Source organism: Anomaloglossus baeobatrachus, assembly GCF_048569485.1.
Source record: "Anomaloglossus baeobatrachus isolate aAnoBae1 chromosome 5 unlocalized genomic scaffold, aAnoBae1.hap1 SUPER_5_unloc_26, whole genome shotgun sequence".
NCBI lineage: Eukaryota > Metazoa > Chordata > Amphibia > Anura > Aromobatidae > Anomaloglossus > Anomaloglossus baeobatrachus.
The window spans coordinates 441,511-455,722 of NW_027441802.1; positions in this window are offsets into that span (position 1 = coordinate 441,511).

Consider the following 14,212-nt stretch of genomic DNA (forward strand, 5'->3'; position numbering starts at 1 on the left):
CAGGTAAATCTCTCTGGAGGTGAGATAGGTGGTGTACGGGTAATGGATGCAACCCCCCTAGTAGTGCCCCCACAAAGTGAAATGTTGATATGGTGCAGAGCAGCTATAGGCTCCCGGGGACAGGGTTACCAAGCAGTGGTAGAACCCCTACACTCAGAACATTGGCCCACTGTGTTCACGGCCAGATGGGTAGTGGATGTCCAGAAGGGGAGGGTGCCCGTGCGCGTGCTAGACTATGGGGAAGAGGAGGCCACATTGCCCCTCTATGCCATCATAGCCAAGCTGTTTACAGTAAATGCAGATGACATTCATGCAACAGGGTCTTCAGGCGAGCAAAGTCAACATCCTGGCGCTGATCCCCAGGGTCCAGTAGAGAAGGGGTGTCAGGAGCTACATGTGGGCACCGACTCTACACCCGCACATCACAAACAAGGGGTCTACAGGGTGGTCAAGGAATATGAGCAGGTCTTTAGCAAGCACCCATTGGATTTTGGGTGAATTAAGGGGGTACAACACCACATACCCACTGGCACGCACCCACCTATCAAAGAAAGGTACAGGCCTATACCACCTGCCCATTATCAATGTGCCAAGGACATGCTCAGAAGTATGAAAGAAGCAGGAGTGATCCGTGATAGCTGCAGTCCGTGGGCCGCCCCACTGGTGCTGGTAAAGAAGAAGGATGGGACCATGAGGATGTGCGTAGACTACCACCAGATTAACAAGATTACCCATAAAGATGCCTACCCTCTGCCCCGCATTGAGGAGTCATTAGCCGCTCTAAAGTCCCAACGTACTTTTCCACCCTTGACCTTACCAGCGGGTACTGGCAGGTCGCAGTTGCCGAGGAAGACCGGGAGAAGACCGCCTTTGTTACCCCGATGAATCTGTGTGAGTTTAATAGTATGCCATTCGAGCTGTGCAATACATCCGGGACATTCCAGAGGCTAATGGAGTGCTGTTTGGGCCATTGTAACTTTGAAACCGTCTTGCTGTATCTGGACGACGTTATTGTTTACTCCAAGACCTACGAAGCACACTTGGAGCATCTGGCCGAGGTGTTTGACGCTCTGTTCCTTGTACGGAATGAAGCTCAAGCCGTCCAAGTGTCACTTGTTGAAACCAAAGGTGCAGTACTTGGGGCATGTGGTGAGTGCTGAAGGTGTGGCCCTGGACCCCGAAAAGATCACAGCCATCCAGAATTGGCCACAGCCCACTACAGTCAGAGAAGTGCAACAGTTCCTAGGCCTGATGGTGTACTACCGGAGGTTTCTGAAGGGGTATACCCAAATGGCGGCCCCCTTGCAGAATCTCCTGGTGGGCCAGGCTGCACACGGTAAATCCTTGGGGCCTCCGTTCAAATGGGGCGCAGAACAAGAAGATTCTTTCAAGAGGATGAAGTCCGCCCTAACCGGGGAAGAAATATTGGCTCATCCCGATTATGGCCTCCCCTTCGTGTTGTACACTGATGCCAGCAATGTAGGGTTGGGAGCCGTTTTGTCCCAAGTACAGAAGGGCAAAGAAAAGGTGATTGCTTATGCCAGCCGGAAGCTAAGACCTACGGAAAGAAATCCAGAGAATTATAGCTGCTTCTAATTGGAATTTCTGGCACTTGTCTTGGTGGTAACTGTACAGTTCAAACATTACCTCGCTGCTGCTAAGTTCACGTTGTACACTGATAATAATCCATTGACTCATTTGGATACAGCAAAGTTGGGGGCTTTGGAGCAACGATGGGTCGCACGACACGATTTCGTTATTAAGTACAGGGCTATCCATAAGAACACTAATGCAGACGCCCTATCCCGGATGCCTCACTTGTCCAATGATGGTGGAAATGAAGAGGACCTGGAAGAGGTCGAGCTACCTGCGTTCCACCAGCCTCCATGGGAGGAACAATCCAGATCCAGTGCCCGACAACAAGAGATGACCTGTAATCCGTTGCCCCACAATGGCTGGCTGGAGGCTCAGGATCGAGACCCAGTGATTAAGTTAGTCAAAGTACTGCTGACCAGACCTGATGCCCGTCTTGGACCAGTCGCTCCAGAAGAGGCCAAGAAGTTGTGGCAAGATCGGAGTCGGCTTTACCTGCATCAAGGTAAATTGTGCAGAAGTCGGACCAACTCCAAGACTCATGAGAGAATCTGCCAGATCGTGGTCCCTAAAGGCTGCTTTACACGAGACGATCTATCATGCGATAGATCGTCGGGGTTACGGTTTTGTGACGCACATCCGGTGTCGCTTGCGACGTCGGCCTGTGTGACACCTCCTAGCGACGCAGTATCGCTCAAAAATCGTGAGTCGTGTAGTCGTCGCTAGGTTTCATAAAATCGTTTATGAAACATGGCGCTGGTTGTTCATCGTTTCCGTGGTATCACACGTTGCTCCGTGCATCGCTTACCTGCTTCCCGCGGCTCCCGCCGGCTATGTGGAAGGAAGGAGGTGGGCGGGATGTTTACTCATGTTTTGCTCATCTCTGCCCCTCCGCTTCTATTGGCCGGCGGCTGTGTGACGTCGCTGTGACGCCGAATGTCCCTCCCCATTCAGGAAGTGGACGTTCGCCGCCCACAGCGAGGTCGCTCAGCAGGTAAGTACGTGTGACGCGGGTTTCACAACTTTGTGTGACACGGGCAGCGATTTGCCCGTGACGCACAAATGACGGGGGCGGGTACGATCGATCGTGAAATCGCACGATCAGTTGTCCCGTGTAAAGCAGGCTTAAGTCAAATGTCCCAGTGGTGCTGGAGGCATATCATGACGGAGCCGGGCACTGAGAAGAAGAAGAAGCTGGAGATGTTGCTGAGAAGCCGTTTCTACTGGATAGGAATGAGAGACTCCATAGAAGCCTGGTGTAGAAATTGCAGTCCCTGCGCCTTGAGAAGACGAGATGGCACTAGCCAGTGTGCACCCCTCCAACCCATTGACACTAAACAAACTCTAGAGATTGTGCCTCTGGACCATGTTAAATTGACCTCCAGCAGATGTGTGTCCACGTATGCACTCACGATAGTTGATCACTACTCCTGCTTCCTGTTGGTGGTGCCCGTGAAGGATTTGACTGCCAACACAGCAGCAAAGGTGTTCCAGGCCCATTTCTGTAGGCCGCATGGGTATCCCGACCGAGTTTTGACGGACCAGGGTCCTGCGTTTGAAGCCGAGATTTTTCAAGAGTTCTGCAGCCTATGTGGGTGCAAGAAGATCTGCACCACACCTTACCACGCACAGACAAATGGGATGTGCGAGAAGATGAATCATCTGGTAATTAATTTGCTGAAAACCCTCCCTCTTGAAGAACGGAATCGGTGGCCCGAAAAGCTGCCAGATTTGGTTGACATTTATAATAACATTCCAGTAGGATTGACCAAGTGTACCCCAGCCTACCTGATGAGAGCCCGCCTGTAAGACTCCCGGTAGATCTAGAGATGGAGGTAGAGTTGCCTGAAACTTACGCATTCGGAGAAGATTGGGACTCATGTCGCCAAGCTCAGTACAAACAGATCCAGATGTACGTTGAAGAAAGTTTGGATCAGACCCGGGAGCGGCAAGAGAGGAATTTTAATAAGCAAGCTAGGTCAGCCCCCTTCGCCCCTGGTGAAATTGTATTAAAAAGAAAGAGGAAACAACACAAGTTGGAAGACCAGTGGGAGAAAGAGCCGTATGTGATACAGTTGTCCAATTTCGAAAATCAGAAGACTTGTTTGATTAGCAAAGACGATGGACGAACTACAGCTACGGTGTCCAGAGACTACCTGAAGAAGTGCCCAGAACCTTTGAAAAGAGCAGAAGAGCCTCAGTCCCAGTCTCCAGTGGTGGAAAGAAGGAAGAAGGTGATCCACACGATCCTAGGTGATTTTCCAGAAAATTGGCCGATGCAGAATGGAGCACTAATAGTCCCTGTGTTAACATTCCCACAACCTGTGGAAGAACCAGAGCAGGAAAGGCTTACTGACACTGCATCCACTCCAGCATCTAGAGTATCACCAGTCCCCTTGACACGTACACGTAGGATCCTGCCAGTTACACCTAGCATGGAGGGAGAGGGACGTGTAGAGGGTGTGGAAACTTCATTAGAGAGGAGCGAGAGCCCAGAGTTAAGGAGGTCAATCTGTGCAAACTTTGGGCAACCTCCACGGAGGTACAGAGAAGAGTGTTAAAACAAATGTTAGAGTACCAATAGTTACGATGCCATAGAATTGTTATTTATCGGTGCTTTCGTTTGTTATTTTCCATAGTTTGTTATTTTCCATATAGAAAATGTTAGTAAATGAGTGCCTAATCAACCAGTTTTAATGAAAAGAGTGAAAGTTACCTGATTTGCAAGAAAAATTGTTGAAAAAGTGTACAACCGGTACATGGACTTCGTTAAAAGTTTTATATAGGTAAAAATGGACCATGGTCACAGGACTGGCGTAACCAACACAAACTTGTGTCTTGTATAATAGTTGCACCTCCTGTGCCAACCAGAGTTATCTGAAAGACAACACCCGGGACCTTAACCTGGCCATGGACCCACCATAGGATTCCAGGGGGAACAGGTTGTTTGGGTGGCGGGTTATTGGATCCGGGACATTGGGACTGGAATGTCGCAGGAAGGGGCTGCAATGGAGTAGGTTGAGCCTCCGTTACCATAGAAACAGGTAGCGTCCCACCATTGGGCGACGAACTCTTAACAATTTTTAGTAACGTTTAAGTAAAGTGCCTCCCCTATGTGGGATGGAACCCGTTAATAAAAGTGTGTTGTTTAAAATGTTTTTTTTCCCCTTTTGCAGTTTAAAAACAAAAATAAACCTCTGGTGTCCTGTAGCTCGGGGACGAGCTACGTTTAACCAAGGGGGAATGTGACGCCCTGGCCTATCAGGTCGTCACATCGTATTGTACAATCTTCCCTTCTGTACAGTATCTACTCCTCCTTGGTTACGGATTCTTGTCCTTTCGTGTTGCTAACAGCTTAGCCAATCAAAATCCTAGAAACACTTTACACCGTAACCATCAGACACACCATTGGGGGCCTGAAGGGAATAGGGCCGCTCAGATGGGGTGTTGGTGAGGGGAAAGTGAGAAAGTGACACTTGGAAGAAAGTGTGAAACGGGAGTGGAAGGAGAAGGAGGTGGAGATGACTCTCTGAGAGAGAGAGGTCACCGGCCTGGAGCAGGGCTCCTGTAGTTACTAAGTGGCAGACGTTGGTCTGGTAGGAGCTGGAACCCCCGGTCGCAGGGGATCGTGTCAAGGGGGCAGCCGGCAGCCTTGAGCCATCACCGCGCAGGGGCCAGGACACGACGGGGCACGTGGACCCTAGGCCGGGAAGTAGCTTCACGCTTCCCGGTAATTTACCCGACGGGGATGAAGACTTCAAGATTCATTTACAACCCGCTCTAAAATTGGGGTACTAGCGCACCGATGGAATAGGACTTTCCCAATACAGTCCAAGGAAATCCTACGCGTGAACCCTGAGAGCAAGCTCACTCTGTTAGCCACACGGGTGAGCGGGACCCGAAAAGTTTTATGCTTAAGGGTCCAACTAGAGGAAAACAGGTGCCAAGGAAAGGGCCACAGGCTAACAGCAACACCAAGGGCACGGACCCAAGCGTGGTCCCTTTAACCTGCAGTGGTGCTCAGAATTCTGGTTTACAAGTTGTCAGTGTTATTATTCCTGGATTGAGTGAGTACACTGAAAGCCCCTTTTCCTCTACCCAACGGACCCCAATCACCAACAATCCAGCGGGCTCAGGGGCACAAACCCCCTAACCACGGAGGGGTTAAACATCCTGCTGCTCCACCATCTCCATCGGGCTCCCCAACAGCAGCGGTGGTCTCCCCCAGTAACACGCACCGTGGGTGGTGTCACGAACGTACACATCCTCCCTGTACATATCTCCCTCTCTCTTCTTTAATTCGAGTGTCCATGCAAACCCCTGGGTCCGAAGACCCCTCGAGCCATCGCGGCTCCGGATCTGAGCGGCTCGGTCGCTGGCACGGGGGCGGTACACATACCTGGGGCATCACAGGCCTGCTAGCAGAGCTGGCTCCAGGTTTTTGTGGGCCCTGGGTGAAAGAGTCTCAGTGGGCCCCATCCACACGTAGACATGCTCAGATACATACACATAGAGACATACGTACACATATATATCTAAAGAGAAATTCACAAAAACACATAAACAGACATAAATCTAGACACAGTCATATACACTAACATACAGTCAGGGCCAGAAATATTTGGACAGTGACACAAGTTTTGTTATTTTAGCTGTTTACAAAAACATGTTCAGAAATACAATTATATATATAATATGGGCTGAAAGTGCACACTCCCAGCTGCAATATGAGAGTTTTCACATCCAAATCGGAGAAAGGGTTTAGGAATCATAGCTCTGTAATGCATAGCCTCCTCTTTTTCAAGGGACCAAAAGTAATTGGACAAGGGACTCTAAGGGCTGCAATTAACTCTGAAGGCGTCTCCCTCATTAACCTGTAATCAATGAAGTAGTTAAAAGGTCTGGGGTTGATTACAGGTGTGTGGTTTAGCATTTGGAAGCTGTTGCTGTGACCAGACAATATGCGGTCTAAGGAACTCTCAATTGAGGTGAAGCAGAACATCCTGAGGCTGAAAAAAAAGAAAAAATCCATCAGAGAGATAGCAGACATGCTTGGAGTAGCAAAATCAACAGTCGGGTACATTCTGAGAAAAAAGGAATTGACTGGTGAGCTTGGGAACTCAAAAAGGCCTGGGCGTCCACGAATGCCAACAGTGGTGGATGATCGCCGCATACTTTCTTTGGTGAAGAAGAACCCGTTCACAACATCAACTGAAGTCCAGAACACTCTCAGTGAAGTAGGTGTATCTGTCTCTAAGTCAACAGTAAAGAGAAGACTCCATGAAAGTAAATACAAAGGGTTCACATCTAGATGCAAACCATTCATCAATTCCAAAAATAGACAGGCCAGAGTTAAATTTGCTGAAAAACACCTCATGAAGCCAGCTCAGTTCTGGAAAAGTATTCTATGGACAGATGAGACAAAGATCAACCTGTACCAGAATGATGGGAAGAAAAAAGTTTGGAGAAGAAAGGGAACGGCACATGATCCAAGGCACACCACATCCTCTGTAAAACATGGTGGTGGCAACGTGATGGCATGGGCATGCATGGTTTTCAATGGCACTGGGTCACTTGTGTTTATTGATGACATAACAGCAGACAAGAGTAGCCGGATGAATTCTGAAGTGTACCGGGATATACTTTCAGCCCAGATTCAGCCAAATGCCGCAAAGTTGATCGGACGGCGCTTCATAGTACAGATGGACAATGACCCCAAGCATACAGCCAAAGCTACCCAGGAGTTCATGAGTGCTAAAAAGTGGAACATTCTGCAATGGCCAAGTCAATCACCAGATCTTAACCCAATTGAGCATGCATTTCACTTGCTCAAATCCAGACTTAAGACGGAAAGACCCACAAACAAGCAAGACCTGAAGGCTGCGGCTATAAAGGCCTGGCAAAGCATTAAGAAAGAGGAAACCCAGCGTTTGGTGATGTCCATGGGTTCCAGACTTAAGGCAGTGATTGCCTCCAAAGGATTCGCAACAAAATATTGAAAATAAAAATATTTTGTTTGGGTTTGGTTTATTTGTCCAATTACTTTTGACCTCCTAAAATGTGGACTGTTTGTAAAGAAATGTGTACAATTCCTACAATTTCTATCAGATATTTTTGTTCAAACCTTCAAATTAAACGTTACAATCTGCACTTGAATTCTGTTGTAGAGGTTTCATTTCAAATCCAATGTGGTGGCATGCAGAGCCCAACTCGCGAAAATTGTGTCACTGTCCAAATATTTCTGGACCTAACTGTACATAGATACACATCATACATGCACACACAGACACATTAGAGATATTTCTAATATTGGGAAGCCGGCAACTGACTCATTCACCTCCCCGCAGGTCTCCATCCAGCTCCTTCTGGGCATGTGTCTGTGCCACGCTGATTGGTGGCCGTCACTAACAGACATGGTCGTACATAGAGCACACTAACACTGCTGCATATATATCACAAGAGAGGATGGGGACATACACATTACTGGGGGGCATACATATTACTGAGGAAAGAGGTATACAGCAATGGGTGGCATACAGCTCTAGAGGGGGCAGTGGCTCTGGGGTGGGGGGAAAAACAGCTATGAGGTGGGGGTTACATGCAGCTCTGGGGGTATACAGCTTTGGGGTGCACGGGACATACCGCTCTGGGGGGTATACAGCGCTGGGGTGGAGGGGACATACAACTCCTGGGTTATAGTAGTATGCAGCCCCCATACTCCTCCATATAGTGTTATGAAGCCCCCATAGTCCTCAATATAGTATTATGTAGACCCATGTAGCATTATGCAGCCCCCATATTGCACTATGCAGCCCCCATATGGCATTATGCAGCCCCCATATGGTATTATGCAGCCCCCATATGGCACTATGCAATCTCCATATCACATTAAGCGTTGCCCATATAGCACAATGCAGAACCATATAGCATTAGGCACCCTCATGTAGTATACAGCCCCTATATAGCACAGTGCAGAGCCAGATAGCATCAGGCACCTTCATGTAGTATACAGCCCAATATAGCACAGTGCAGAGCCAGATAGCATTAGGCACCTTCATGTAGTATTCAGCCTCTTATAGCACAGTGCAGAGCCAGATAGCATTAGGCATCCCATCTAGTATACAGCCTGTGTATAGCACAATGCAGACCCAGATAGCATTAGGCATCCTCATGTAGTATACAGCCCCATATAGCACAGTACATACCCAGATAGCATTAGGCACCCTCATGTAGTATACAGCTCGTATATAGCACAGTGTAGAGCCATATAGCATTAGGCACTTTCATGTAACATACAGCCCCATATAGCGCAGTACAGACCCTGATAGCATTAGGCAACTTCATGTAGTATACAGCCCCATATAGCACAGTACATACCCAGATAGCATTAGGCACCCTCATGTAGTATACAGCTCGTATATAGCACAGTGTAGAGCCATATAGCATTAGGCACTTTCATGTAACATACAGCCCAATATAGCGCAGTACAGACCCAGATAGCATTAGGCAACTTCATGTAGTATACAGCCCCATATAGCACAGTACAGACCCAGATAGCATTAAGCACCTTCATGTAGTATACAGCCTGTATATAGCACAGTGTGCTATATACACATAGTATCGCTCGACATCAGCAATAAAAACTCGATGTTGAAGTTGGTTTCTTATTTGGATTTTTTTTTCTGTTTTTTTACATGTTAACCCCTTAAGGACGAAGCCAGTTTTATACTTAATGCCCAGGCTATTTTTTGCAATTCTGACCAGTGTCCCTTTATGAGGTTATAACTCTGGAACGCTTCAACGGATCCCAGTGAGTCTGAAATTATTTTTTCGTGATATATTGTACTTCACGATAGTTATAAATTTAGAACGATATTTTTTGCTTTTAATTGTGCAAAAATCAGAAATTTGATGAACATTTTGCAGTTTTCAAACTTTTAGTTTTTATGCCCTTAAACCAGAGAGTTATGTCACACAAAATAGTTAATAAATAACATTTCCCAAATGTCTACTTTACATTAGCGCAATTTCTGAAACAAAATTTTTGGGGGTTAGGAAGTTAGAAGGGTTCAAAGTTCATCAGCAATTTCCCATTTTTTCAACAAAATTCCCAAAACCATTTTTTTAGGGACCAAATCACATTTGAAGTGACTTTGAGAGGCCGAAGTGACAGAAAATACCCAAAAGTGACACCATTCTAAAAACTGCACCCCTCAAAGAACTCAAAACCACATTCATGAAGTGTATTAACCCTTCATTTGCCTCACCAGAACAAAAGCAATGTGGAATGAAAAAAATATATATATACCGTATTTTTCGGACTATAAGACGCACCAGACTATAAGACGCACCCTGGTTTTAGAGGAGGAAAATAGGAAAATAAAATTTTAAGCAAAAAATGTAGTCATGACACACTGTTATGGGGCGAGCATATGCTGCTGACACTGTTATGGGGGTAATGTCCCCAACTTCTCTACTAAGGTGCCGCATCCTGGTAATGATCCTCCTGCCTTGTATATACAGTATATGTCCCTCATCCTGCTATATACCGTCATCCTGCATATGGCCGCATCCTGCTATATACTGGCATATGGCCGCATCCTCCTATATAACCCATCATGGCATATGGCCCCATCCTGCTCATAATATACCCCCATCCTGCTCATATAACCCCATCCTGCTCATAATATACCCCGATCCTGCTCATATACCCCCATCCTGCTTATAATATACCCCCATCCTGCTCATATGACCCCATCCTGCTCGTATGACCCCATCCTGCTCATGTACCCCCATCCTGCTCATAATATACCCCCATCCTGTTCATAATATACACCCATCCTGCTCATATGACCCCATCCTGCTCATAATATACCCCCATCCTGCTCATAATATACCCCCATCCTGCTCATATGACCCCATCCTGCTCATATGACCCCATCCTGCTGATATGCCCCCCATCCTGCTCATATGACCCCATCCTGCTCATATGACCCCATCCTGCTCATCTGACCCCATCCTGCTCATCTGACCCCATCCTGCTTGTATGACCCCATCCTGCTCATATACCCCCATCCTGCTGATATGCCCCATCCTGCTCATATGACCCCATCCTGCTCATATGACCCCATCCTGCTCATAATATACTCCCATCATCCTGGTGTATGGCCGCATCCTGTGGCACATTAAAACAATAAACGTTCATACTCACCTCACCTTACCTCGCTCCCTGCAGCATCGCTCGTCGTCCAGTCTGTGTCAGCGGCAACGCCGCTGAGTGGAGCCATCCCCGTTACCCTGCTGCATTGCAATCATCTCCTGTGTCTGTGCTGGCGGCTGCGTGTGGACACGTGCGCACAGCCATGACGTCATCGCTGTGCGCCCCGCTAGTCTCCACCCAGCCGCCGGCACAGACACAGGAGATGATCGCAATGCAGCAGGGTAACAGGGACGACTCCACTCAGCGGCGCTGCCGCTGACACAGACGGGAGGACAAGCGATGCTGCAGGGGAACGGTGAGTACTGTACACTGATTCACTGCTCCTCACGCTGATGATGATGCGCGGGGAGCAGTGAATACAGCCGCACATGATCACTCCAGGCCGTAGTTGCCAGGAGTGATCATGCGGGCCGGCTGTTAAACCCCCGCCCATCATCCCGACCACCTGTCAGTGCCTGCTTCAGCCCTGAGGGATGATGGGCGGGGGATGGGCGTGCATATTAAATGAGCGGGTCCACGTGGTCACGGGAGGCTGCTACAGCCTGCTTGTGCCCCCGATGACCCGCTCCACCGCAGCACACACATACCCCGCAGCCACATTCAGACCATAAGATGCACTCCCCACTTTCCCCCAACATTTGGGGAGAAAAGTGCGTCTTATGGTCCGAAAAATACGGTATATATTTTACCTAAAAATGTTGCTCTTGCGCCAATTTATACACTTTTTGCAGAAGTAACACAACAAAATGGAACTCAAAATTTGTTACACAATTTCTTGTGAGCGTGCTGATACCCCACATGTGGTCAGAAACCTCTGATTGGACAAATGGGAGGGCTCAAAATAGAAGGAGCAATATTTGAATTTTGAAAAGCAAATTTGGCTGAAAAAGATTGTGGGCACCATGTTGAATTTGTAGGGCCCCTGAGGTACCTAAACAGTAAAAACCTCCCACAAGTGAACCTATTTTGGAAACTAGACCCATCAAGGAATTTAGATATTTGGTGAGAACTTTGAATCCCCAGGGGCTTCACAGAATTTTATAACGTTGAGCTGTGAAAATAAATAAAATACATTTTTACCACAAAATTGTTACTACAACCAAGTAGCTTTTTTTTTTTTGCAAGGGTATCAGGAAAAATGCAGCAAAAATGTATTGTGCAATTTCTCCTGAGTATCCTAGTACCTCATATGTGCTGGAAATCAAATGTTTGGGTGCACGGCAGGGCTCGGATGGGAAGGAGAGCCATTAGACTGCAAAATTGGCTGGAATCATTAGTGGGCGCCATGTCGCGTTTGGAGAGCTCCTGAGGGCCCGAAACAGTGGAGCTCCCCCACAAGTGACCCCATTCTGGAAACTAGACCCCTCAAGGATTTTATCCAGTGGTATAGTGAGCATTTTAAACCCACAGGTACTTCACAGATTTTGATAACTTTAGGTTGTCATATCGAAAATTTTCATTTTTTTCACAAAAATCTTGCTTTAGCATCAAATGTATCACTTTTTCAAGTGGCCCCGACAGTTATCCAATTTCTTATGAGTGCAGGGATACCCCACAAATCTGGAAAAAAACCTCTGTTTGGACAAACAGGAGAGCTTGGAATGGACGGAGCACCATTTAAATTTTGGTAAAGCTGAAATAGATTGCGGGCACCATGTTGCATTTTCAGGGCCCCTAGGGTACCTATACAGCAGAAACCCTCCACAAGTGACCCCAATTTGGAAACTAGACCCCTCAAGGGTTTTACTCAGGGATATAGTGAGCATTTTGAACCCCCATGGGGAACACATATATGTTGCTCTAGCAGCAAATTTCTCACTTTTTGGCTATGTGCCCACGATCCGGCGATACTGAGTCTGTGGAGATTTGAGTGATGTCCATGACCACGGTCCAGGTTCAGGCTGCTGCTGACTTTAGCTCTATTCTCTTCGCAGAGAACTCTCATCTCCGCAGCATAAATTGACATGTTGCAGTACCAAATGTCAGTTTATGCTGTGGAGAAAATAAGCACCGTGGGTAGGAGATTTCTAAAACTCCTCCCACTGCACTTCTACTGTACAACGTAGCATTATGGACGTAGCGAAAATACAGCGTCTAAAACGATTGAAACCCTAATTGCAGGCACGCACCCTTTAGTGACTTTCATGTGGCACTAAAGGGTGACTAGACTTGTATTTAGCCAAAAAATAAATAATTAAAAAAAAAAAAAATACGTGAGGTCCCCCCATTTTTGATAGCCAGCTCGGGTAAAGCAGATGGCTGCAGCCTGCAAACCACAGCTGACAGCTTCACCTTGGTTGCTGATGCAATTTGGAGAGTGCCCAAGCTCTTTTTTTATAATTATTTATAAATAAATAAGAAAAACATGGGGTCCACCCTGATATAGAAGGGTTAATAGTTATATTTCTTGATTTAAAATACTTTATTATTCCATTAGTACATCTGGTGTAAGTTCATCGCCATTTTTCAGCCTTCAAGACAAGAAACAAGCTCAAGGATTATTATTGTCTGCTAAATGTTCTTCTTATCTCATATGCATGACTACATTTTTGTCATTGTCAAAGGTCATATGATCAACTTGTAAATTTCAACTCAAAGCCTTTTTTGCAATATCACATTGATCTGTAAATGGTATAAATTATCTGTGCATTGGCTGAATAAACAGAAAACTGATCATGCTCACATTAATGCAGGTCTTTTCTCCGAGCGCTGGATATTGATTAGGCCTGAAGAGGCCTAATTCAGAGGACCTCACTGGTGATCCCATAAGCTGACTTTTGAAACAAAACAGAACAGCTATAACAGTTTCTGGTGCCCAACGTGGAGCCGTGGCCAACCAGCCTATTTAGAAGAAGTTTTGGGGACTCTTGAGTAGAGATGAGCCACCCCCCCTAGAGTTCGAGTTCGGTTCGTCGTACGGTGCCCCGTTCGACGAGCCGTTCGTCGAACCGTTCGTCGAACTCTCGAACCCCATAGGAAACAATGGGAGGCAATCACAAACACATAAAAACACCTGGAAAACACCCTCAAAGTTGTCCAAAAGGTGCCAAACAACTCCCCAGACAACACAAACACATGGGAAAGTGACAAGGACAAATACTCATGCGAAAACTAAACAGCTGGACGAGGAAAAAGAGGAGGAGACACAGATATAGGCATGGCATTCCCTTCTAAAATCATGTAAAACACAGCAAGGGGACTCCAAGCAGACTCTCCCTTTTTTCCAAAAATTGGGCCCCACAGACACCACTTCAGTGGCAGCACTTGTGCCCCAGTTGCAAACTGGACAGGTTGAATTGCATCAAACATATTCAAAAATACACAAGCCTTAACTGTCCCCAGGATGGCACCGGGGTGGATAGCAAAGTCTTTGCTCAACCATGACTTGTTCATCTTGGC